Raw genomic sequence first — 24,112 nt, 5'->3', positions numbered from 1 at the left:
AGTTCTCCACTTTTTCCAATAAGCCTGCTCAGCTGGGGAAATAGCGGCTATCGAAACGCCGCACACTCCTGAGATTATTCCACTTGCATCTTAGGGTAAAGAAGTTCCAGCGCCCTAGCTTTCAGTCAAAATATTTCTAGGCTATCTGTGGAAAAACACGCAAGATGCTTTTATTTCAGTTCCGTTAAGTACTCGAGTAGCAGCAACCAGGTCACTATGTTTTAACCCTCCACTTTGTCGATGGCCTCCTAGAGCGGCTCCAGAAGCGCAATGACTTCTTTCAGCACTGCACTGCTAACCTACGCCAGCACTTGGCTCCCTCTCTTGTTGAAGAGTTTTTCAATGACGCCGTGCTGTTTAGAAACCGACATTATCGGCGCAACCTTCGTGTTCTGACTGGTGCATTTTTACTGGCGTACTCGGTAGGGCAATATGTTAGAATTCGTTTTGTTCAAGGAATTTCACAACTTCTATATTCTATACAGATGTTCATGCAACTCAGGAAACTGTCGAGCAAGAGAGGCCTCGCTAAAAGCTATCTAGATTACTGTATTTATCATAAATGCACGATGATTCAAGTTCCTGCAGCACATCAATGACGTTAGGCCCTTGATTAATAAGAAATACAACATTACTGATCATGCCTTCTTCGACATCATACTTTTTTTTGATCAAAAAAAAAAAAAAAAAGGACGCATGGAGTATATTATTTTGGGTTTCGTCGATATGGATAGAATGGACTATTGTTTGCATGTCTGCTTTCGATGTAGCGTGTTACGTTACTGTTCTATATATAGAGGTGCCTCTTGAATAAATAAGTTCAGATGGGTCATTTTCCGGTATATGAGCCTCGACTACGTTACTTAGGAGTATGTCCAGGGCCCCACACTGCAATGACTTCGTCGGAAAGCGTCGCTTATTTTTTGTCGCGCGACCGAGATCTATATAAGTGTTGAAAAACCGTTTGTTGACTAATGACGGCAAATACATGCTGAAACAAATGCCAGATTTTGCGGTAATCAAGGCTGAAGACGAGCAAGAACTTCCAGAGAGTACGAACAGGAGTCCTTGCCGGATGAAGAAGAGGACCACAGAAAAGTTGGTCTGTGTTAAAAAGCCAAGAAGAAGAAAAAGAGGAAAGATGGCTGACGCAGAATACGATGGCAAGCTGGATCAGGACAGAGGCAATCACTGACTGCATGCTGCAGCAGACAGATATCTTCGCTCATTTCATGACCACCAGCAGCGCGAGGAAAGGAATTACTTCGCTTCTTAAGATCAAACAAGGTCGGCCGGAGATGAAAAATGACCAGGAAGCTCAACTTGCAAAGATGGGAGTTCTGCGACGTAGCATGACCGACGAACAGGGAGGAGATGACGAGACGCTTTCAGATAGCCGCCGAAAAGAAATAACAGCTGTCCGATTTGAGACCTCGTCGACTTACAACATCAAGGGAGGTGAACTTCGAGATTACCAGATCCGTGGATTCAACTGGATGGTCTCTCCGCACGAGCACGGTAACACTGGCATCTTTGCTGACGAAATGGCTCAAAGAAAAAGGCTGCAGTCCAAGAAGCACTACAGCAGCAGCAATGGGCCTCATACGGTTGTTTTTCAAAATTCAACTCTGGCCAACTGAATAAGCGAGTTCCTGAGATGGTGTCCTTCCCTGCACATTGCCTGCCTCATTGGAGACCAGAACGGTAGGGCTGCGCTCATCCAAGACACGCTGATGCCCAGTGAATGGGACGTTTGCGTCACCTCGTATGAAATAGTGACGTGCGAAAAAGCTGTCTTCAAGAAGTTCAACTGGCACTACTTGGTCAATGACGAAGCTCACCTCATCAAATATATAAATACCAAGCTTTCTGAAATTGTCCGGGAGTTCATGACGGCAAACCGCCTATCGACTGGCACCCGGTTGGAAAAGAATCTGCATGAGCCGTCGGGGCTGCTGAAATTTTCTCTTGCTGAGGTATTCAATTCATCTGAGCACTTTGATGCTTGGATTAATGCGACCAACTGTCTTGACGAAAATCATCTTATGAAGCGGCTGCACCGGTGCTGCGGTCGTTCCTACTGTGTCGACTCAAGTCCAAGGTGGAGAAGAGGCTGCCGCCCATAAAAGAGGTGAAGGTATACGTGGGCCTGTTCAATATTCAGCGGGAGTGGGCTGAGATCAAAGTGCACCTTGACACTGTCGTCATCCAGCAAGCTCAGCTGGTGTATTTCCATGCTGAGATGGGCGAAGTGGACGTGCTGAACGTGATCCGGTGCGGCGCTTACCACGTCGTTTCCTCCAAAGAGAGTGATAATACGGACGCGGACATAGTTTCTGAATTTATAAAAAAAATGCGTTTGATTCGATTTCAACTGGAAGTTCTACGCCACTTTTCTCCTCCCCAATAAAAATTAGAATGAAAGATGAACGCAATCCGGGCATCACTTTCTGGGCTGCGTCATAAGTAGTTCTCCACTTTTTCCAATAAGCCTGCTCAGCTGGGGAAATAGCGGCTATCGAAACGCCGCACACTCCTGAGATTATTCCACTTGCATCTTAGGGTAAAGAAGTTCCAGCGCCCTAGCTTTCAGTCAAAATATTTCTAGGCTATCTGTGGAAAAACACGCAAGATGCTTTTATTTCAGTTCCGTTAAGTACTCGAGTAGCAGCAACCAGGTCACTATGTTTTAACCCTCCACTTTGTCGATGGCCTCCTAGAGCGGCTCCAGAAGCGCAATGACTTCTTTCAGCACTGCACTGCTAACCTACGCCAGCACTTGGCTCCCTCTCTTGTTGAAGAGTTTTTCAATGACGCCGTGCTGTTTAGAAACCGACATTATCGGCGCAACCTTCGTGTTCTGACTGGTGCATTTTTACTGGCGTACTCGGTAGGGCAATATGTTAGAATTCGTTTTGTTCAAGGAATTTCACAACTTCTATATTCTATACAGATGTTCATGCAACTCAGGAAACTGTCGAGCAAGAGAGGCCTCGCTAAAAGCTATCTAGATTACTGTATTTATCATAAATGCACGATGATTCAAGTTCCTGCAGCACATCAATGACGTTAGGCCCTTGATTAATAAGAAATACAACATTACTGTCATGCCTTCTTCGACATCATACTTTTTTTGATCAAAAAAAAAAAAAAGGACGCATGGAGTATATTATTTTGGCACTACTTGGTCAATGACGTATATTACCGGTGCTGCCGGTAATATTACCGGTATATTACCGTACCGGTGCTGCGGTCGTTCCTACTGTGTCGACTCAAGTCCAAGGTGGAGAAGAGGCTGCCGCCCATAAAAGAGGTGAAGGTATACGTGGGCCTGTCCAATATTCAGCGGGAGTGGGCTGAGATCAAAGTGCACCTTGACACTGTCGTCATCCAGCAAGCTCAGCTGGTGTATTTCCATGCTGAGATGGGCGAAGTGGACGTGCTGAACGTGATCCGGTGCGGCGCTTACCACGTCGTTTCCTCCAAAGAGAGTGATAATACGGACGCGGACATAGACGGTATTTTGGAGAAAGGCAAAAGCAAGACGGAGGAGCTTAAGACTAAGCTTGATTCGCTCGGCGAGTGCTCTCTTCAGAACGTAACTCTGGATACTCCGCAAGTGTCCATCTACAAGTTCGAGGGGGAGGACTACCGAAAGAAGCAGAAGAACTGGGAGCTGAATTGGACCAAACCGCCAAAGCAGCAGCGCAAGGTGAACTACCCAATCGACGCGTGTTTCAGTGAGGCCCTGCGTGTCGGCGAACCACAAGTTCTCAAGGCACCTAGACCTCATAAGTATCCAATCATACAGGATTTCCAGTTTTTTCTTTCGAGGCTGTTGGAGCTGCTCGACAAAGAGTTCTACTGTTATCTCAAGACCACAGGATACAATGTCCCAAAGAATCATGGCCTTGGATTAGATCCCGGGCTTAACCAACAGGACGAACAGGCCAAGATTGATCAGTCAGAGGCACTCACTCAGAAGGAGCTGGCTGAGAAGGCGAAACTCTTGACAGAGGGGCTCACCAACTGGACCTGAGAGGACTTCAACCAGTTCATCAAGGCCAATGAAAAATATGGCCACGATGACATTGAGAGCATTTCCAAAAATGTGGAAGGAAAGGCACCTGAAGAAGTAATGAAATACACGGTAGTCTTCTGGGAGCGTTGTCACGAGCTGCAGGACATTGATCGCCTAATGAGGCAGATTGAGAAGGGTGAAGCCCTTATCAAGCGGCGGGCATCCATCAAGCGTGCCTTAAATGCCAAGATGAGCCGCTACCGAGCGCCTTTCCGCCAGCTGCGCATGGCCTATGGCACCTAGAAGAGCAAGTACTACAGCGAGGAGGAGGAGGACCGTTTTCTTGTCTGCATGCTGCACAAGCTGGGATTCGACCATGAAGATGTCTACAAGGAGATTCGAGCTGCCATACGCCAGACACCTCAGTTCCGTTTTGACTGGTTCTTTAAGTCCCGAACGGCCGCCGAGTTAGAGCGGCGGTGCAACAAGCTCATCACGCTTGTAGAGCGAGAAAACCAGGGGCTGGAGGAGGAAAAAGAAAAGGCCGAGAGGGAGGGACGGCTAGATCGCCGCCCTAGTACACCCGACGGAAACCTCAACATGGATAGCTGTATTTTTGAAAGCCGAAAGAAGCGGGAGACTCAATGATTGGGCACTTGTTGCTAAATATTCCATTCAGTAAAGAGCTCACCTGTGTACATACTTGTGAACGGTCATTCTTTTTACAGCTGTGCATTTGTATCTTAGGCATTGAACGTGCCCTAATCGCAACTAGCATTGCAGTCCGTGACGTGCACATTAACAGTTTGGGGAGGGGCTCTCATGATTTTTCTTCATATCGTGCCACTTTACATTTATTCCTGCCAACCTGCTCTGGCTTCTAGATAGATTTGACTGGGACACAAAATCTCTCATTCCGAACATGCATACTTGTCACAATAAGCGTCATTTCTTAGTACCATAAAAACCATCCTAGCGTAGGGCGTGGGACGGACCCCAGAGTAACATAGCCGATGCTAGTAGACCGGGTAGAACCAACCAAACCCGTTTATTCAAAATAAGACCATTTTACGACCCTCGGAGAAACCGGTTTGACTGGGCTGTTGAAGGGCGAAGTCGTAAACCCTTTCCCGTGCTACGATAGCAGCCCAGCTCCCCAATATGGCAGCACCCTTCACCCCTTTTTAAAATGCGGTGGTGCTGTCGTCGTTAGTGACTTTCGCGTGGTAGGCAAAACGAAGCTTCAGTCGCTTTGCCTGCCGTGATTGTGCGATGGCTTGCTGCTGCCGCGAAGTACAACACCATGCTGACTAATCGCGTCGCTATGACATGTGCTGAAAGGCACACAAGAGGAAGTTTAGTAAGCTTGCACAGGTTTCTTGCCGACAATGGTCGCCGTAGCTGGTGGTAGGCCACCGTTGTGAAGCGCCAAGGCTGGATACCGATGCCTGCTCATCGAATATGCGGAAACACTTCATCACGGTTAAGCTGAAACTTATTCACCTTTACGCCAGAGCGGTCTACCGGATCAGAGATCGCGAATAACTCGAGTTTGGCCTTTTTACGACGCGTGATGAAATCTTGGTACTGTTTTAGTGCCGGTGCGGGCGCGGGTGCGCAGGTAACATATGTAAACGAGGCAGTCATATATGTTGTAATGCGTAGGCCTGTTTCTTTGTTGGAGCATGCATAGATGTTTTACTATTCCTCATGCCTGTTTCTTCACTTTGGTAATTGTATGTATGTGTAATGAGCTGCTAAGCAAGATATCTGTGTTGCACTCCTCAATTCGTGATATATATATTGTTACGAGTGGAAATCACGCACCGATGGGCAACACCACTCTGAAATCGATGGGCACTGCTTAGCCGCACAACTCTACACTGAGCGTCGTCTTCGTCGACACACCCCGACAGTTCTTTCTTCACTTGTTGAATGCCAGCACGGTACACCACATAACAATATGTTGCATGGCTAAACTTCGCCGCGTTCACGTCAAATTGTTTTAATCTACTTCTTGATGAAGATTCCCACTTCACGTTGACAGCTACTGATTTGGATTAGAGCTGCATTTTTTTATTTATGCCGAGCGCTTTTATTTTTATCACAGCGGCTGATCAAGAATGCGAGTCGTGGGGTTTATCCTACATTAGCGCGGCCAAAGTGGCCGAGACCGAACTGGGCCGCCCGAACTACGGAACCACGGGTGAAGGTAAAAGCGGCCCCTAAAAAGAGATCCCCAGATGATACAGCCCCGAAAAAAAAAAAAAAAGGTCCTTGGAATATACGGCTCCGTGAAAAACATCCAGAAAGGTCTTCTCAGGAAGCGGCCCCTAGGAAAAAATGTCACCGAAGAAGTTTACTGAAAATCTGCCCGGAACTCACTTTGCGAAACATTGGACATCTGATTGGGTGCTTTTCTTTTTTAGAATAAATGTGACCATTATTTGGGCACGGGGTTCTCTAGGTGTTTTTCAGGTCTACTGGAACTGAAGAAGAATCATATAAGAGGGAGCGTGAGCTGGTATCGCCTGCGCCGTTTGAGTGGGCGTGTTTAAAAAAAGTAATCTTTCCACTCCGAAGAGCAACAACTGTATTTGTTGCTTCTTACTTCCGATTTTCTGCCATGCTTCAATGATGGGTATCGCCGCGAGCCGATTCAGCTGTGTTTGTAAGCACTTATTTTCACGCTTTGTCTTCTTTCTACTTCCGTCCCCGACAGCCTTACCACGTCCGTTCAGGCAGTCTTCTCTAACATGAAATTTTGCTCATTATTCTAAGCAACAAAAAGTTGAAAACGTCCTTGTTTAAATGAATAATACAGGAGCATTCTTAGAACAGCAAAGAGTCGTTTTCTATTCTCAAGTTGCAAGAGCAAAACTGATCTTAGATGTGAAAAGTGTTGCAACGAGAAAGCTCTCAATGACTAAGGCGCACTTAAATTACCATTTATATTACATGCAAATGCATTGCTGAGTATTCCAACAGACGCGGCCTTTCACGGGAAAAATGCAGTCCCACTCTTCACGGCGATAACTGCGACCAGGAAGTAAGGAACTTGATTGTTGCCCTGAATACAAAGCAGCAATGGAAGCTAAGGTGGCCAAACGCGAAGTGCGTGCGGTTGCAAGTAACGTTTTACTTCGTTTTCCGTGCGAGGATAGGGTTTCAACTTTAGACTTCAAGCAGGAGATCGGTGACATCGGTGGGGGTAATAGTGGCAGCACAGTATAAATTTTCCCAGCTGTTCAGTGCTATGGAGTTGTATTTTTATCCATTGTGTAAGGATGGGAGTTGATGAAGACGAAGACACGCAGTGCAAAGCGTGAGAGAGGGGCTAGCGCCGATTCAGCTCTCTCCCGATCAGTAGGACGTTTGTCTATATTATTATTATTATTATTATTATTATTATTATTATTATTATTATTATTATTATTATTATTATTATTATTATTATTATTATTATTATTATTATTATTATTAATATTATTATTATTATTATTATTATTATTATTATTATTATAAATTTATTATTATTATTCAGTTTGCCTAGCTACGGGCTCTCCTCCTCGACGCGTTTGAGGGAATCTCTTTTCTGAGCGATGAGGTTGAATAATCAGTGAATATTACCCCCATTTCCTGCCGGCAGCTGAAAACAAGGTACGACTCCTACTCGTCCTTCCATATTGAAGTTGATGAAGAATCCTACAGTAAGCTTGTCGAGCCTTCGATGAGGTCGATGGGCTGCATTTACAAGGACTTTCGTGGAAAGCTTCACGACGACATGCTGCATTCCTCCGAACTGACGCTAAATTGCAGTGGCCCCTAATTTGGACATCTGTTAACAAAACGCCCGAGGTCTTCGGACTAAGGGATCTGAATTCTTTTCTAGCGTTTTGGCCAGTTGTTACACCTCAGTTGTAGTTACCGAAACCTGGCTGTCAAGCGATATCCCTTCCAGTGATTTCTTTCCTAATAACTACTCTGTTTTTAGAAGCGACCGCCCTGAAACAGGACCCGAACAAAGAGGAGGGGGAGAGCTCATTGCTATTGACAGTTCTCTGCAGTGTGTTCGACGTTCGGATATGGAAACATGTTGAAGAATGTGTGTGGCTTGAGCTCACTTTAAATCTACATGAAAAACGTTCACTTGCAGCTTTCTACATTGCTCCGAGTCTTCCTCCTCCAGCCTGTGATGATGTTCTGCTCTCAATCGAAACTGTTATAACTCGTCATAGCAAGCACAAACTTCTCATTTTAGGCGATTTTAATACTCCAGGTACCAACTGGAACACATTTACTTCTTCTCACATTAATCATTATATATTAAGTAAATGTAACATGCTATTTGATTTTGCAGTCTTTAACTCTTTGCAGCAAGACAATTTCATTGAAACCTGGTGTTATAATATTCTCGATATCTGTCCATCGAATTTAAAAAGTGTTCGCATTTCGAGTTCCGACATACCGCTTACGCGCTGTGACCAATTTCACCCTCCACTTCTTGTGACTACTTCTGTCTCTGCCTCACCCTCCCCTAATTCAGATCGGGCGGGGAGTTCGCCCCGTTTCGCGTATGCACGTGGTGACTATGTCGGTCTGATTCAATTTCTTCACTTCTGTCGACTGGTCCCTTTTCAATGACATTTGTGATGTCGACGGACAAGTCAGTCGCTTCACTGAAATAGTTCTTGATGGTATGCATCAGTACATACCTCTGCATACTCCTACTCGAAGGAAGTTTCCTTTCTAGTTTTCCAGAGAACTGAGAACGGCGTTAAAACTTAAGGAACGGGCCCATCGTAAAGCGAAACGCCCCGGGTTTTACAATTGGGCAGATGAGATTCGCCGCTTGCGTCCTCTTGCAAACGCTTATACAAGACTATTATCTTGAGCCTTTAGAGATACGTGCCACTAATCGTCCTAGTCAGTTCTGGCGGTACGTTCGCAAGCGTTCCATTAAATAGGATTCCAGTATCAACTTAGTTGACTCGGAAATTCGGGATGTTGCCGACAGCTTTGCACATTTTTCCTCCGTATACAAACTTCCACACTGCGATTCCGTATGCCTCCCATCTGGTGCACCATATTATTCCTTTCTCTTCGACGAGAAGTTAATAACTGCGAGTCTTAAGCGTCTGAGACCATCCCTGTCTCTTGGACCTGATGGCATTCCAGCCGCATGAAAGCCTTCAGTTGTATCTTTGTACTAGTACTGACTACTATATTTAATAATTGTTTGAATAATGCTGCCTTTCCTCGCGTGTGGGAAATAGCACGCGTGTTTCCTGTCTTCAAATCAGGAAACAAATCTCATGTTTCTAATTATCGTCCGATTTCTCTTCTATGTGCAATCTCTAAGCTTTTCTAATTAGCTTTGCACAACATACTTTCCTTCCATCTCAAACATATCATAATACCGAATCAACATGGTTTAATATCGGGTCGCTCTACTTCAACTAACATAGTCACGTTTATGACATACGCCTCTGCAGCAGTCCCTCAGAGAGGTCAGGTTGACACTGTGTACTGTGATTTCAGCAAAGCTTTCGACGTTGTTACTCACTCTTTACTACTTGAAAAGCTTCTACACTCTGGTGTCGAAGACTCAATCGTAGCCCTACTACGTACCTGTCTCCTTGATCGCTCCTGCACTGTCAGTGTCAATTGACAGACTTCCTTCGATTATCCTGGAACCAGTGGAGTTCCTGAAGGTTCTTTATTAAGCCAGCTTCTCTTCTCCGTTTTTACTAATGACGTTTCCTCCGTCATCAAGAACTCCTCGTTTCTTCTTTATGCTGATGATATTAAAATATTCAAGGTCATACATTTTTTCAAGATTGCCTGTTGTTGCAATCGGACATATCTACTTTTTCTGATTGGTGTGCGAAGCATCGACTTACCCTCAATTCTTCCAAAACTAGGGTTGTCTCATTTACTCGTAAAACGCACAGTGTCTCTACCACTATTCTGTGAATGCCGCGCTGTTGGACAGAGTTGATGAAATTAATGCCCTTGGGGTACTTTTTGACCGCACCCTCAGCTTCTCCTCTCATACTAAACGCATTGCTAAGCGGGCTATGCGGACACTCAGATTCGTCTGCAGACTTTCGAGAGAGTTCCGTACTCCACTTCCATTCCTAAAGCTGTACCTGTCCATATGCTTGCCGCTTTTGGAGTACGCGTAGGTTGTTTGGAGTGGCTCTTGCAAATCGAACTGGAACAAGGTTGACAGAGTACACCAAAAATTTTTACGGATATTTCGATATTACTTTCCTTGCTCAACTTCCTTCTCTCGCTCCACCAGGAGCAGCCAACTGAATCTTCATTCTCTTAATTGCCGTCGTGTAGGTATAAGTTTTCTATACAAGCTCCTTCATGGCCACATTATGTGCCCTCAGCTCTTAGAGTACATCCTACTGCGCGTTCCACGAAAGAGCATGAGGGAATTCAGACCGTTTCAAGTTTCTCCGTTTCTTCATTCCCATTCCCCCCTTTACAGAATGCAGATGTTGTTTAACTCTTTTGGTCTTCACCTTGACATCTACCAAAACTCGCTCTTTTCATTTATTTTGGACGTTCGTAGCTTTGTACTCAAAACTGTATTTATCACATATAACTTCCACTTTCTAGACTAAGTATTGTATTTAATTTACTTCACGTTTTGCTTTTTTTCCTGTTCAGTGCTGTGTAAAGTATCTTGTACTGCTTTTTATCCGTTTCTTATTTATATTTTATCTTTAAACTTTATTTTCGAGTCTTACTGTCCCGCGTTCAGTTCTATATTTTTATTGTATTTCCCTGTACTTCTAGCCTGTGTTTTGAGTACCACGCACTTGTTGCGCCTGGAATGGCTGTTTATTTTATGTATAATTTTATTACTGTAATCAATGTCAGTTATTTGTTTTTTTCTCTATATTTTTTGCGTGATGTGCTCTAAAATTCTCTGACAGTGTATATAAGAGATGCTACTCATTGATTTATTTCTTTCTGTGACACTTTTCGTCTCTGTTTCATTTCATGTCTTATTTGTGTCTTATTTTTTGTTCTATCTGTGTGTGTAAAACTTGTAAGTGCATTCTCTTTTTTTTGTGCTGCAGCACGAAGACCACATGGTTGTTCCTGCGCACATTAAATAAAGATTGATTAATAATAATAATAATAATAATAATAATAATAATAATAATAATAATAATAATAATAATAATAATAATAATAATAATAATAATAATAATAATAATAATAATAATAATAATAATAATAATAATAATAATAATAATAATGTGAGCCTTCTGTGGACCTTCTTTCATTTGTACATGCCATGATCTTCTTTCATTTTACATATCATCATCATCGTCCCGCGGCGCCGGCTCCGGCGCGCGCCTGGGTTCGTGATCGGATTAAAACGCTAGACAAGGCTTCGCTGTCCTTGCCGGCTCGACCTCGCCGTCTCGACCTAGCCTTCTTTTACAAGTGGTGGAGGTGAAATTTGATCCCCTTGCTGCCTTGGGCCCTGCCTCTCGCTGGAGCTACGTTCCGGTCGCTGTTTGGCAACTGCCACCATCGCTATGTCTATCGACAGTACCCACGAACTGGCCGGACCCTCTACCTCGGCTGCACCACCCCCTCCGACTGTGCCCACACGACAGCGCGACCCGCCGCTGTTCGCTGGTCGTCGCGATGAAGACGTCGATGAATGGCTTGACACCTATGAACGCTGCAGTGCCTACAACCGGTGGGACCATGCTCTGAAATTTCTCAATGTTTCTTTCTACCTTATTGAGGTCGCCAGGAATTGGTTCATCAACCGCGAGCCCCACACAACTAACTGGCCCACCTTCAAACAGCAGTTCCGACAGTACTTCGCCGACCCGGCAGTTCGGACTGAGATCGCGAAGACCAAGCTCGCTACCCGCCTTCAAGGTCCTGATAAGTCATATGCATCTTACATAGAGGCCATACTTGCACTCTGCCGGCGTATTAGTCCCACCATGGCGGAACCTGAACGAGTACACCACGTCTTTAAAGGAATCAATTCTATGGTCTATAACATCCTAGTTGCTCAGAATCCTTGCACTATTGATTCCATTATTACGACCTGCCAACGCATCGACCAGCTGCAGTCCTCCTGATTGCAGCCCAACAACGCTACTGGCTCGACCTATCCTGATCTCGATCGGCGGGCACTTATTCGTGCCATCATCCGCGAGGAGCTCCAGGCCCTCAAGCCTGTCTGTCGACACGGGTGCGATCATTCTTCCGTAACTTCTAATGACGCCGGTGTCCGCAGCATCATCAAAGAAGAGCTGGCAACAATCACCCAACCTATGGCATCTGACCCTCCTGCATCCCGCCCAGTACCGACGTCGCAGCATCCCCCCTCCTTTGGTTCCTCCGCCCCGACCGGGCACCAACCTACAATCACGTCAATGCAATAGCGACGGCTCAACCTGCACCACCCTATTACGCACCTTGGCGCCCCTCCTGACCAGTTTGCTATTTCTGTGGCATTAGAGTACATATATCCCGCTTCTGTCGTCGCCGCCTCCAGAACGAGCGCCGTGGTTACACCTTCGAAAGTGACATGCCTTCAACGTCATATTATCAACGCCGGTTTATTCCAGGCCCACCTCGAAGGTCATCCCCTCCTCTAGAATCCTCGTCTGAGCCTCGTGGAACCCATGCATCCCGACGCCAGTCCCTATCCCCATACTGCCGCTCAGTTTCCCCTCTCCGACCCGCAACAACTCTCCCTGTCCGCCATCCGGAAAACTAAGCGTTGCAGTTTCCGGAGGTCAAACTTCAAACTGCACTCTGCGAACTTACTAAAAGTCCTCCTGATCGCCCGTATAATCTGATTTCTGTTTTCGCTGAAGGATTACCGGTCGAAGCATTGATTGATACAGGGGCTACAATTTCTGTCATTCAGGCTGATTTGTGCTACCGTTTGCGAAAAGTGACGACACCATATGATGGGCCTGAACTCCGTGGAACCAATGACGTCCCTTTGCGCCCTTTAGCGAAGTGCACCGTACGAGTTGGTATTGATGGCGTCCGCCATCATGTGCAGTTTGCGGTGCCCTTACCATGTGCGCATCTGATGATTTTTGGATGGGATTTTTTGTCAACCATCATCATCATCCCGCGGCGCCGGCTCCGGCGCGCCTGGGTTCGTGATCGGATTAAAACGCTAGACAAGGCTTCGCTGTCCTTGCCGTCTCGACCTCGCCGTCTCGACCCAGCCTTCTTTTACAATATTGACACGCTGCATTCTTTATCTTCCCTCTGCGCTGATCGCGAGCGTGTGCCTCCTCGAGGCGAAGAAACTGGAGTTCTTCTGTTGAAGCGGGCCTGCTAGCTTCCTGCCGCACTGTGACTTCTGTAACTCCTGTGTCCCGTGGTGACTTCTGATCAGACTTCACGCCATGACATCTTGTGGAGCTGCTGGGTAACGCAACCCATGCTCCGAACACCTCCAACCAGCCGAGACTACAGCCCTCAAGGATCTCCTACCATCGAGATTACGCCTACCCATCAGAGTAGCCGACGGCTTCGAGGTCTTGATCCCGAATTTGCGCCTCTACAATTTTCTCGTACTGCGAGGCCGCCACCATCTTCTCCAGCACCACCTTCGGAGACAACACAACCACCCATAATGACGCAGGTAGACGTCACTGCCCCCTCCTTCGTGTTGCAGCAGCCGCGGGAGATACCCATCTTCCAAGCCTTTCCCGGCGACGACCCGGAAGACTGGCTAGATAAATTTGAGCGAGTAGCCCTGTACAATCGCTGGGGCGACGACCAGAAACTGCAGCATGTATTTTTTTCGCTCGACGGTGCAGCAGTGCAGTTCGTACATGGTTTGAAAATCATGAGACTACTATCACAATGTGGAGTTGCTTCAAAGACCAGTTCCTGCAAGCTTTCACCACCGTTTTTCGCAAAGAACGCGCCGAGCTGCTCCTACAGACGAGAGTTCAGCTCTCTAACGAGAGCGTCCTCGTTTACTTCGAGGACATGACGAGGCTATTCCGTCGCGCTGATCCAAACATGTGCGAAGAAAAAAAAAACTCCGCTATCTCATGATGGGAATTAAGGAACATATCTTCGTTGGATTAGTGCGATGTCCCCCCAATAGCATCGGGGAATTTGTATCCGAGGCCACTACCATTGAGAGGGCTCTAGAGATGCGGTCTAAGCACTACGAGCGGCCGTCCATCCCTATTGCTGCCGCCATCGCCGACACTGGTAGCACTGACGTGCTCCGTGAGACCATACGGGCCATCGTACGCGAGGAGCTGCAAAAACTATTTTCGACGGCAGCACCCCCTCAAGTATCCAGCCTTTCTCAGATGGTTCGGGAAGAGGTCAACCAGGCACTCAATCCACCCGAGCCGCTCCCGCCAATGCCACCACAGGCCATGACCTACGCCGCAGTCACTCGTCGTGCCTGTCCACCTCCCAGTCAGCATCCACCTCCCAGTCAGCACCAAGCAGCCCCTGCATACAGTCGTCAAGCACCTCCCGCTCGAATTTCTCAGGTGCGTCCACGCAAAAGCGACGTCTGGCGCACTCGCGATAATCGCCCGCTGTGCTTCCACTGTGGCGAAGCTGGTCACCTGTTCCGCGATTGCTGTTACCGACGAATGGGTCTGCCGGGATTTAGCGCCGACGCGCGAAAGCCGCAGCGTGGTGAACGGCCTCCTGCCATTGACGCGTACTTGGCTGAAGCGTCCAGAACGCCCTATGACTACTCGCGGTGGCCTTCACCGTGCCAATACTCCTCGCAGACACGTGGTAATGCCGGCCTGACGCGGGTCCCCTCCCCTAGCCCCCATCGGGAAAACTAGACGCGGCAACCTTTGGAGGGAAGGTTGCTCATCGACGAAATTCTCAAGCTCCCCCACCGCTGCAACCGGATGGTCACTCCATTTCACGACGATACGACGCGCCCCACAATGATCCGCTGCCTCGGCGCTCCAGTTCTCCTACGACACGAAATCAGCTAGTACCACACCGCAGCCGTGACCGGACCCCCGCGACGTTCCGGCAACACCACAGCCGTAACCGCCGACTTGAACATTTCAGTGGACGGAACTGACGTGAGCGCTTGTAAATAGCGGCGCCGATATTCTATGATGAGTGGGCCTTTCGCCGCCATTCTGATAAAGGTGACTACACCCTGGACAGGCCCACAAATTCGTACTGCCGGAGGCCACTTGATAACGCCGACCGGTACCTGCACTTCTAGGATAACAGTGCAAGAAGAAACGTACTTAGCAACCTTCGTCGTACTTTTCCAGTGTTCCCGCGACGTCATCCTTGGCATGGATTTCTTAGCAGAGAATGGAGCCGTTATCGACCTGCAGACTAAGTAAGTGACCTTATCGACTGAGAACGCAATACACAGTGCTTCAGAGCGACCGACAGCACTGCACATCCTTGATGATCACGTACTATTCCGCCCCGTTCCAATGTGATGACGTCTGTGGCTGCGAATACACTGCGAAACTTTGAAGGTGTCGTGGAGAGCAAACAGATCTTACTTTTCGAACACAGTCTTGCTGTGGCCAGAAGAGTCGTTCGCCTCGAAGACGGAAAAGCAGATGTCCTACTCATAAATTTTGACGATGAGCACCAGCATTTAAGTACTGGGACTGTAGGCCATATTTGTGGTATCACGCATGCTCGAAAAGCCTCTGGACTTGCGACGCTGTCATTGACCGAGATGGAGAGGCCTACCACCTATTTACACTTCGACATTAACCCTGCGCTTTCTCAACTGCAGCATCGCCAAGTGAACCAGCTCCTCCAGCGCTATCGGGCGACCTTCTCCAACTCTTCACGTGTTGGCAGAACCGATCTCGCTAAGCATCGCATTATTACGGACGATACCGTGCCACCTCTCAGACAGTCACCTTACCGAGTGTCTCCGACTGAACGCGCCGCTATCACCCGCCAAGTGAAAGTGATGCTTCGCGAAGATGTCATCCAGCCCTCGCGGAGTCCATGAGCTGCACCTGTCGTTCTTGTGAAGAAAAAGAATGGTACGCCGAGGTTTTGTGTGGAATGCCGCCGGCTAAACAAAGTTACAAAGAAAGACGTCTATCCCCTGCCACGCATCGACGATGCTCTGGATCGCCTCTGCTCCGCGAAATATTTCTCGTCAATGGACTTGAAATCCGGATACTGGCAAATAGAGGTAGATGAGAGGGACCGCGAGAAAACGGCGTTTATTACTCCGGATGGGCTCTACGAGTTCAAGGCTATGCCGTTTGGTCTCTGCTCTGCGCCGGCTACTTTCCAACGGCTTATGGACACCGCACTTACAGATCTCTAGTGGCAGACATGTCTCGTTTACCTTGACGACGTTGTGGTCTTTGCTCCAACGTTCGAGGAGCACCTTCGGCGCCTTGAAACTGTTTTGCAAGCCATAAAATCCTCTGGCCTTACGTTAGAGAACGAGAAGTGTCATTTTGCTTATACGGAGCTCAAGTTCTTGGGGCACGTGGTAAGCCACGCTGGTGTCCTGCCGGATCCAGAGAAAACGACAGCTATTGGCAACTTCCCTCCGCCCCAAGACCAGAAAGCTGTTCGACGATTTCTTGGCTTATATGCCTACCACCGGCGCTACGTCAAAGATTTCGCTCGACTCGCCGAGCACCTAACACGTCTGACAAAGACAGACACGCCTTTCACTTGGGACACACCACAGGAACAAGCATTCAAAGAGTTTCAATGCCGCCTACAAACACCTCCCATATTGGCTCACTTCGACGAAAACGCCGACACGGAGCTTCACACCGATGCAAGCAACGTAGGCCTGGGCGCCGTTCTAGTTCAAATCCAGGGCGGCCAAGAACGTGTGATCGCTTACGCCAGTCGCTGTCTATCTAAAGCGGAATCGAACTATTCTGCAACAGAGAAAGAAAGTCCAGCCATTGTGTGGGCGACGTCGAAATTCCGGCCATACCTTTATGGGAAACCATTCAAGTTAGTGACTGACCACCATGCCGTATGTTGGCTTGCAACCCTAAAGTACCCTTCAACCCGTCTTGTAAGATGGAGTCTACGATTACAGGAATTCGACATAACTGTCACGTACAAATCTGGCCGTCAGCATCCGGACGCCGACTGCCTCTCACGGGCCCCTGTAGATCCCCCCGCAGATGAAATTCCTGATGAGGCCATACTGTTAAATGCCATCAGCACAGAGTGTCTCGCTGAAAGACAATCTGCAGATCCCGAACTTTGTCACATCATGGTCTATCTAAACGGTGCATGTACAACTGCTCCGAGAGTTTCAAGCGTGCTCTGTCATCGTTATGTGTGCGCAGTGGTGTCCTCGTGAAGAAAAACTTTTCCGCCAGCCAAACGCCATACCTGATTGTTGTACCTATGTGTCTACGTGATGAAATCTTACAAGCTTGCCACGATGAACCAACCTCTGGACATTTGGGAGTCACCCGCACGCTTGCAAGGCTCAAGGAAAAGTACTACTGGCCTCGACTTAACTCAGACGTTTCACACTATGTGAAAACGTGTCGCAGCTGTCAGCGTCATAAGGTACCGCCGACTAAGCCTACCGGACTCTTGAAGCCAATAGACCCACCATCGAGGCCTTTCCAGCAGATTGGCATGGACATGCTGAGACTATTTCCCCTTTCACATTCCGGTAACCGGTGGGTAATTATTGCTACGGATTACCTTCACGATACGCGGAAACCTCCGCTCTACCCAACGGTACTGCCTTAGAGGTTGCAAAGTTTTTCATCAATTACGTTGTTCTGCGCCATGGCGCACCGGAGATTTTGATTACTGATAGAGGAGCCGCATTTACAGCCGAATTGCTGCAGCAGATTTTAATTCACAGTCATACTGAACACAGGAAAGCAACATCTTACCATCCTCAAACGAACGGCTTGACCGAACGCTTGAACAAAACACTCGCTGACATGCTCTCAATGTACGTCGACGTAGAGCACAAAACGTGGGATGAAGTGCTCCCGTACGTTACCTTTGCATACAATACAGCGGTCCACGAAACAAAGAACATGACACCTTTCCGTCTGGTCCATGGCCACGAAGTGACCACAATGCTTGATGCCATGTTACCACATCTAGACGACGGCAACCAACAAGCAGATGTTCACACCTTTCTGCCCCTCGCCGAAGAGGCCCGTCAGCTGGCCAGGCTGCGAATTCAGAATCAGCAACGTCGCGATGCCCAACGATACAACCTCCGACACCGTGACGCCCGGTACACAGCTGGAGACCGTGTCTGGGTTTGGTTTCGTGTACGTCGAAGAGGCCTCAGCGAGAAACTGCTGTGTCGTTACTTTGGCCCGTACAAAGTGGTAAGCCAAGTTGGGGACCTAACCTATGAGGTTGTTCCTGATGGATTTAAAAAGTCCCGACGCTCCACGCTTCCGGACGTGGTGCGCGCGGTCCGCCTGAAACCGTATTACGACCGATAGTTTTGACTCTTTCTGTGCGCGAGCAACTGCCCTTCGTGCAATGGTTTTTTTTTTTGTCTCTACCCACACTTCCAGCATCGGGGCGATGCTTCTTGTACCCGGGGGGGGGGGGGGGGGGGCGGCAATGACACGCTGCATTCTTTATCTTCCCTCTGCGCTGATCGCGAGCGTGTGCCTCCTCGAGGCGAAGAAACCGACGTTCGTCTCCTCGAGGCGAAGAAACTGAAGTTCTTCTTTTGAAGCGGGCCTGCTAATTTCCTGCCGCACTGTGACTTCTGTAACTCCTGTGTCCCGTGGTGACTTCTGATCAGAGTTCACACCGTGACAATATTATTATTATAATAATAATAATAATAATAATTATTATTATTATTATTTGCAGTGGTTATTTAACTCTTTTTGTCCTCACATTGACATCTTCCAAAACTCGCTCTGTTCATTTATATTGGATGTTCGTAGCGTTGTATTCTAAATAGTACTTTATCACATATAACTGCCACTTTCTAGCCTAAAATATTGTATTTACTTCACGTTTTGCTTTTTCACCTGTTCAATGCTGTCTGTATCTTGAACTGCTTTTTATCAGTTTCTTACTTATATTTCAACTTTAACCTTTATGTTCGAATCTTACTGTCCCGTGTTCAAATCTATTTCTTTATTATATTATTCGGTATTTCTAGCCTGTGTTTTAAGTACCACGCACTTGTTGCGCCTGGAATGGCTATTTATTTTGTGTATATTTCTATATTACTATAATCAATGTCAGTTATTTGTTGTTGCTTTTTTTTCTCTATCTACCGTCCTTTTTTTTCTTTCGTGATGTGCCCAACAATTCTCTGACTGTGTATATAAGTGATGCTACTCATTGATTTCTTTCTTTTTGTGACACTTTTCGTCTCAGTTTTATTTCATGTGTTATTTATTTATTCTTTTGTGTCCTCTGTGTGTGTGTAAACTTGTTTGTGCATTTCATTTTTTCTTTTTTTTTGTGCTGCAGCACGAAGTCCACATGGTTGTTCCTGCGAACATTAAATAAAGATTGATTATTATTATTATTATTATTATTATTATTATTATTATTATTATTATTATTATTATTATTATTATTATTATTATTATTATTATTATATATTACTGACATTTTTTAGCGTATATTAAAAGTGTTCGATTCTCGAGCTCTGAGATATCACTTACTGACTCCGGCAAATTCCATCCACCATTTCTAATTATAACATCAGGTTCTGCATGACCTTTTACAAATCGAGACTCTGTGAGGAAACTGCCCCATTTTGCGTATGTAAGCGGCGACTATGTTGGTCTCTTCGGTGTTTTTTATTCTGTCATCTGGTCGCTTCTAAACGAAATTGTGATGCTGACGAAGAAGTCAGTCTTTTCACTAAAATTGTTCTTAATTGCATGCGTCAGTACATACCGCTGCATACTCCTACTCGTAGCAAGGTTTTTTTTCTGAATTTCTTGGGAACTTAGAACTGCGCTCAAACTTGAGAAGCGGGTTCACCATAAAGCGAAACGCACTCTCTTGATATGTGGGCAGACGAGTATCGCCGCTTGCGCTCCCTTTCAAAAACACCTGTATTAGCGGCATAGTGATTGCTATCTTGAGTCTTTGGAGAAGGATGCCTCGAATCGTCCTATTGAGTTCTGGCGATACGTTCGCCAGCGTTCTAATATATCTGAATTTCGTGGGTTGCCTTGCACGTGTGTGAAATTCGGGATTTTGCTGGCAGTTTTGCCGAGCACTTTTTGTCGGTGTACAAAACTCCCCATGGTAATCTCCGTTTGACTTCCATCTGGTGCGCCTAATTAGTGCGTTCGATTAGTGTAAGCATTGAGCGCCTGAAATTATGTTTGTCCCCTGGACCTGATGGAATTCGAGCCGCCATATTAAAAGCATTCAGTAGTAACTTCGTGCCCGTTTTAACCACAATATTTAATAACTGTGAACAATTCAGCCTTTCCTTGCCTGTGAAAAATGGCACGTGTTTTTCTGTCTTCAAACCAAGAAACAAACCTGATATTTCCAGCTACTGTCCCCATTCTCTTCTGTATGCAACTTCTAGGCTTTTTGAATCAGCCTCGCACAAAGCACGTACCTTTCATATCAATTATGTTATCATACCCTGTCAGCATGGTTTACAATCGGGTCGTTCTACTACAACTGAAAAGCAATGCAAAATATTGTGGCTGGGCAGTGACATCGCATTTTCACTTGTATAACGCGTTTCCCTGCTGGCAATTAATGAGGGATTATTTAAAGTTTTCCTGTCTGTCAGCGATTATTTATTGCTTTAAGATTGTCATGTTACTTCCATCCTACATTAGTCCATACTTTCTTGAGTTCTATGCTATACGCTGCATACGTTCGAAACAAATAACGTTGTTTTTTTTGTGTTTTGTAATACTAGTGTTGTTATTACCTTTTAGTTCATGTGAACTCCGCGGAAGAGCATGAGGAAATTCAGACCATTTCAAGTTTCCCCGCTTCTACATTCTTACTACCCTCTGGGTAGAACACAGAGTCTGTTTATCTCTCTTTCTCCGCATGTTGATGTTGATAATGATGAAGTAGGATTTTAATGGCGCAAGGGCGTCTCAGGCCCTCATGTTGATGTATTCGGAAACTCCCTTTATTTCTTTCTAATGGAAGTTCGAAGCGTCCTATTCTGAACAGTCCTTTTCATCACATATTACTTTCTCTTTCAAGCCATTTTGTATTTACTTTGCTTGTCCTTCTCCTCCTTCTTATATTTTTCTTTGCCTTAGTATTTGTTTTCATCTGTTTTTAATGATATTTTTACTTTAACAGTGTGCATTCGTATTTGTTTTTTTATGTCACTTTCAATGATTGTATGTATTGTAATTAACTGTAGTTTGTTCTTTTCTGTTTTGGACGTTGTTTGTGTCATATTTTGCAAGATATCTTTCTGCTTATTTCCATTTTCTACGCCACGCGTTGTATATATCTATATACCATTAATGCGTTATTTGTTTCTTTTTTGTTCTCTATCTGTGTGTGTAAATATTTCGTGTGCATTTATCAGATTTAATTTATGCTACAGCACCGAGGCTTTATGGTTGCTCCTGTGCACATTAAAATAAGGATTGGTCAATTGTTCTTATATTCTCATTTTATCTCTCGGTATAATAACTTCTGATACCTACATTCGTGGCCAATCCCCTCATGGGTGCGTGTCATCATCTAAGAACACAACAACCACAGCGTGGGGTGATCGTTGCGGCGACAGAATAGTGCAATAAGGAAGAACCGGCAATACCATCGTGCTCTCGTGCAGCGTCCAGCGATGCTGATTTTTCGCTCTTCCGCGGGTTCCACCAGAACACACAGAAAGCATTCGCATGCCACCTACCAACAACTTGGGGAGCCTTTCTCAGATTAAAATTCCCTAAGTGTGGTCAACGGTTCCAGCCGCGGAACCCATTCCGGTATGCACTTCATCTTCATTTTCTCCCAAAACCTCTGCGCACACTCCCGAAAATACATGCGCGCAGGCCGTTCATCGGGGTCACAGTAATAATTAACCAGCCATTCTCGACCGCCATTTACAAAGGAGTCCCATCAGCATGATGTGGTCAGAAGGTACTCCATCCTCGCTCTCTGTGGCCTTATGCCATATGGGTCAATTGGTAATTCTTTTGCTGCGGAAGCAATACTGCTAGCACTTCGAGACTTTGGCATGTCGTGGCGCCTCCATACATTACCTTTCACGTGACCGTGTGACGTCACGCCAGACCGAGAGACGGGGCCCTAGCTCGCGCCATCGGATGGTGGCGGCGAGTCCATACACGACGCTGTATCGCAGCCGAGAGAGGGCGCTCGCTGTTTGTGACGTCACGCTAGGAGAATAATCGGTGCTGTGGCTCGGCTCCTCGCAGTAGTCGGGGCGCAGCCTTAGGTTATGTCGTATGATGCGTATAGGCGAGGCTGGAACGATCTGCTGCAGCCAAGCGGCGGGGCCGTGCTGAAGAAACAGAAGAATTAGAACGGGAACAACGGCGAGCTAAACAACGCAACGTACGTATGCAGCAGTCTGGCGAGAGCGGCGGTCAACATGTCTTGATGCGGGCGCATCTACAAGTTCAGGACCTAGTTTAATGAGCGGTGTTAACGTTAGCGAGACTATGGAGACAGCCAGTTGTTCGAAGACGAGTTTCATGGACGCTCTTAATGCCGATGAGACTATCATGGATGCTTCAAATGCTGACGATGCTGCATCTATGAACAGTATGGAATGCTACAACTTCAACAGAAGAAACGCAGTGCCAAGGGTATTGCTTTCGCAATCTTCCAGGCTTAACCAAGCTAAGCCTTCAGCCAACTTTTTTTGATGGGCTTTTGAACATAGGTCGGGAACTAACGTGAATTCGTTTTGTATGTTTATTTAATCGCGTACCTTGAGGGCAAATACGGATGCTAATCGTAATATGGGGCATGCTAACAAGGAGTTAGCAATCACGCACATAGCAACAAAGCGGTGCTGCCATCGAAAGCAAACGTCGCTGTCAGTATAAAGAAATGAATGTACTGACCAAAGCAAGCTGTTGTCCAAGTCAATTCCATATGACAAGTACAGCATATAAAGTGAACCATAAACACCAACGGTGAGGACTGTGTTCTTTAAAGTTATCACGTTCTGTTCATAAGGCGGAGCTTAAGCATATACCAAGTTTTTCTATCACATTTCTTGATAGACGACAGGTATTCGAAAATGACTTCTGTATATCGAGCCAGCCTCATTAAATAAACAAGAGCACTCTTTAAATGCCTTGACTTAACCAAGCGAGCCGTTCTTGTGGTGGCGTCAGCGGCAGGCGTGGCGGCATCTCCTCTTTCCACTTCTCGCATAATTTATCGGAACATGGTTGGCCCCTTGCGCACAATAGCTTTTCTGACGTGCTTTTTTTGTGGAATGGGGAACAAGGAGGTAAATCTTGTTTTTTTTTTTCAATTTGTTCCGCAACAACGAATGCTTGCACTTTCCTCCGAGACTCAGAATAAAATACTCAGATTCAGGAATGAGACAAAAATTCTAAGCTTACCAGAGTGATACAAAGAGCATCTATGCATGGCACCAAAGAAATTAGAATTTCTTTTGGTAGTAGAAACCCACGTTATTGTCACTATTATCAAATACCCGTATATCTACGAAGTCCTTGCAATTCTTATACTAAGTTCCTTCTTACGACTCTTGCCCTTCATCAAGAAATATGCTGCTGCCACTCAGTTACCATTAAAGTACGCCGAGTAGCTAGCCTCCAAATTCTTGGGCCTGAGAGGAAATCACGCCGAACAAATTGGTCAGGCACTCGCTCTCAATACGTCTCTCTGCTGTCTTCCTTGCAACATCCCTAAGCCCAAGCCGAGACCCTTTTCCCAAGCATTTCAACTCAGAAGAACCAAGCACAAGGTCAAGGGAAATCTTCTACTCATTGCGAAAACGGTTGGCACCCAGCGGCACTGTGGATCGAACCCGGCACCTTCCGAATGCGAAGAGGATGCTCTGGCACAGGGCCACCGCTTCGGTTAAAAACTTCTCTATGACACCGATTCTATCGCTCTGTAACCGCACTTGTA

At 46.4% G+C, this 24,112-nt stretch overlaps 1 pseudogene; it reads left to right on the top strand.

Moving 5' to 3' along the window:
• Positions 1–988: 988 nt before the first annotated feature.
• Positions 989–4,669, top strand: LOC146202779 (SWI/SNF-related matrix-associated actin-dependent regulator of chromatin subfamily A member 1 pseudogene; annotated as a pseudogene).
• Positions 4,670–24,112: the final 19,443 nt, after the last annotated feature.

The sequence above is a fragment of the Amblyomma maculatum genome, chromosome 1 (genome assembly GCF_055883805.1).
Source record: "Amblyomma maculatum isolate TAMU_Amacu chromosome 1, ASM5588380v1, whole genome shotgun sequence".
Lineage (NCBI taxonomy): Eukaryota > Metazoa > Arthropoda > Arachnida > Ixodida > Ixodidae > Amblyomma > Amblyomma maculatum.
The sequence above is the reverse complement of the archived record's forward strand: the minus strand, read 5'-3'. Positions and strand labels throughout refer to the sequence as shown.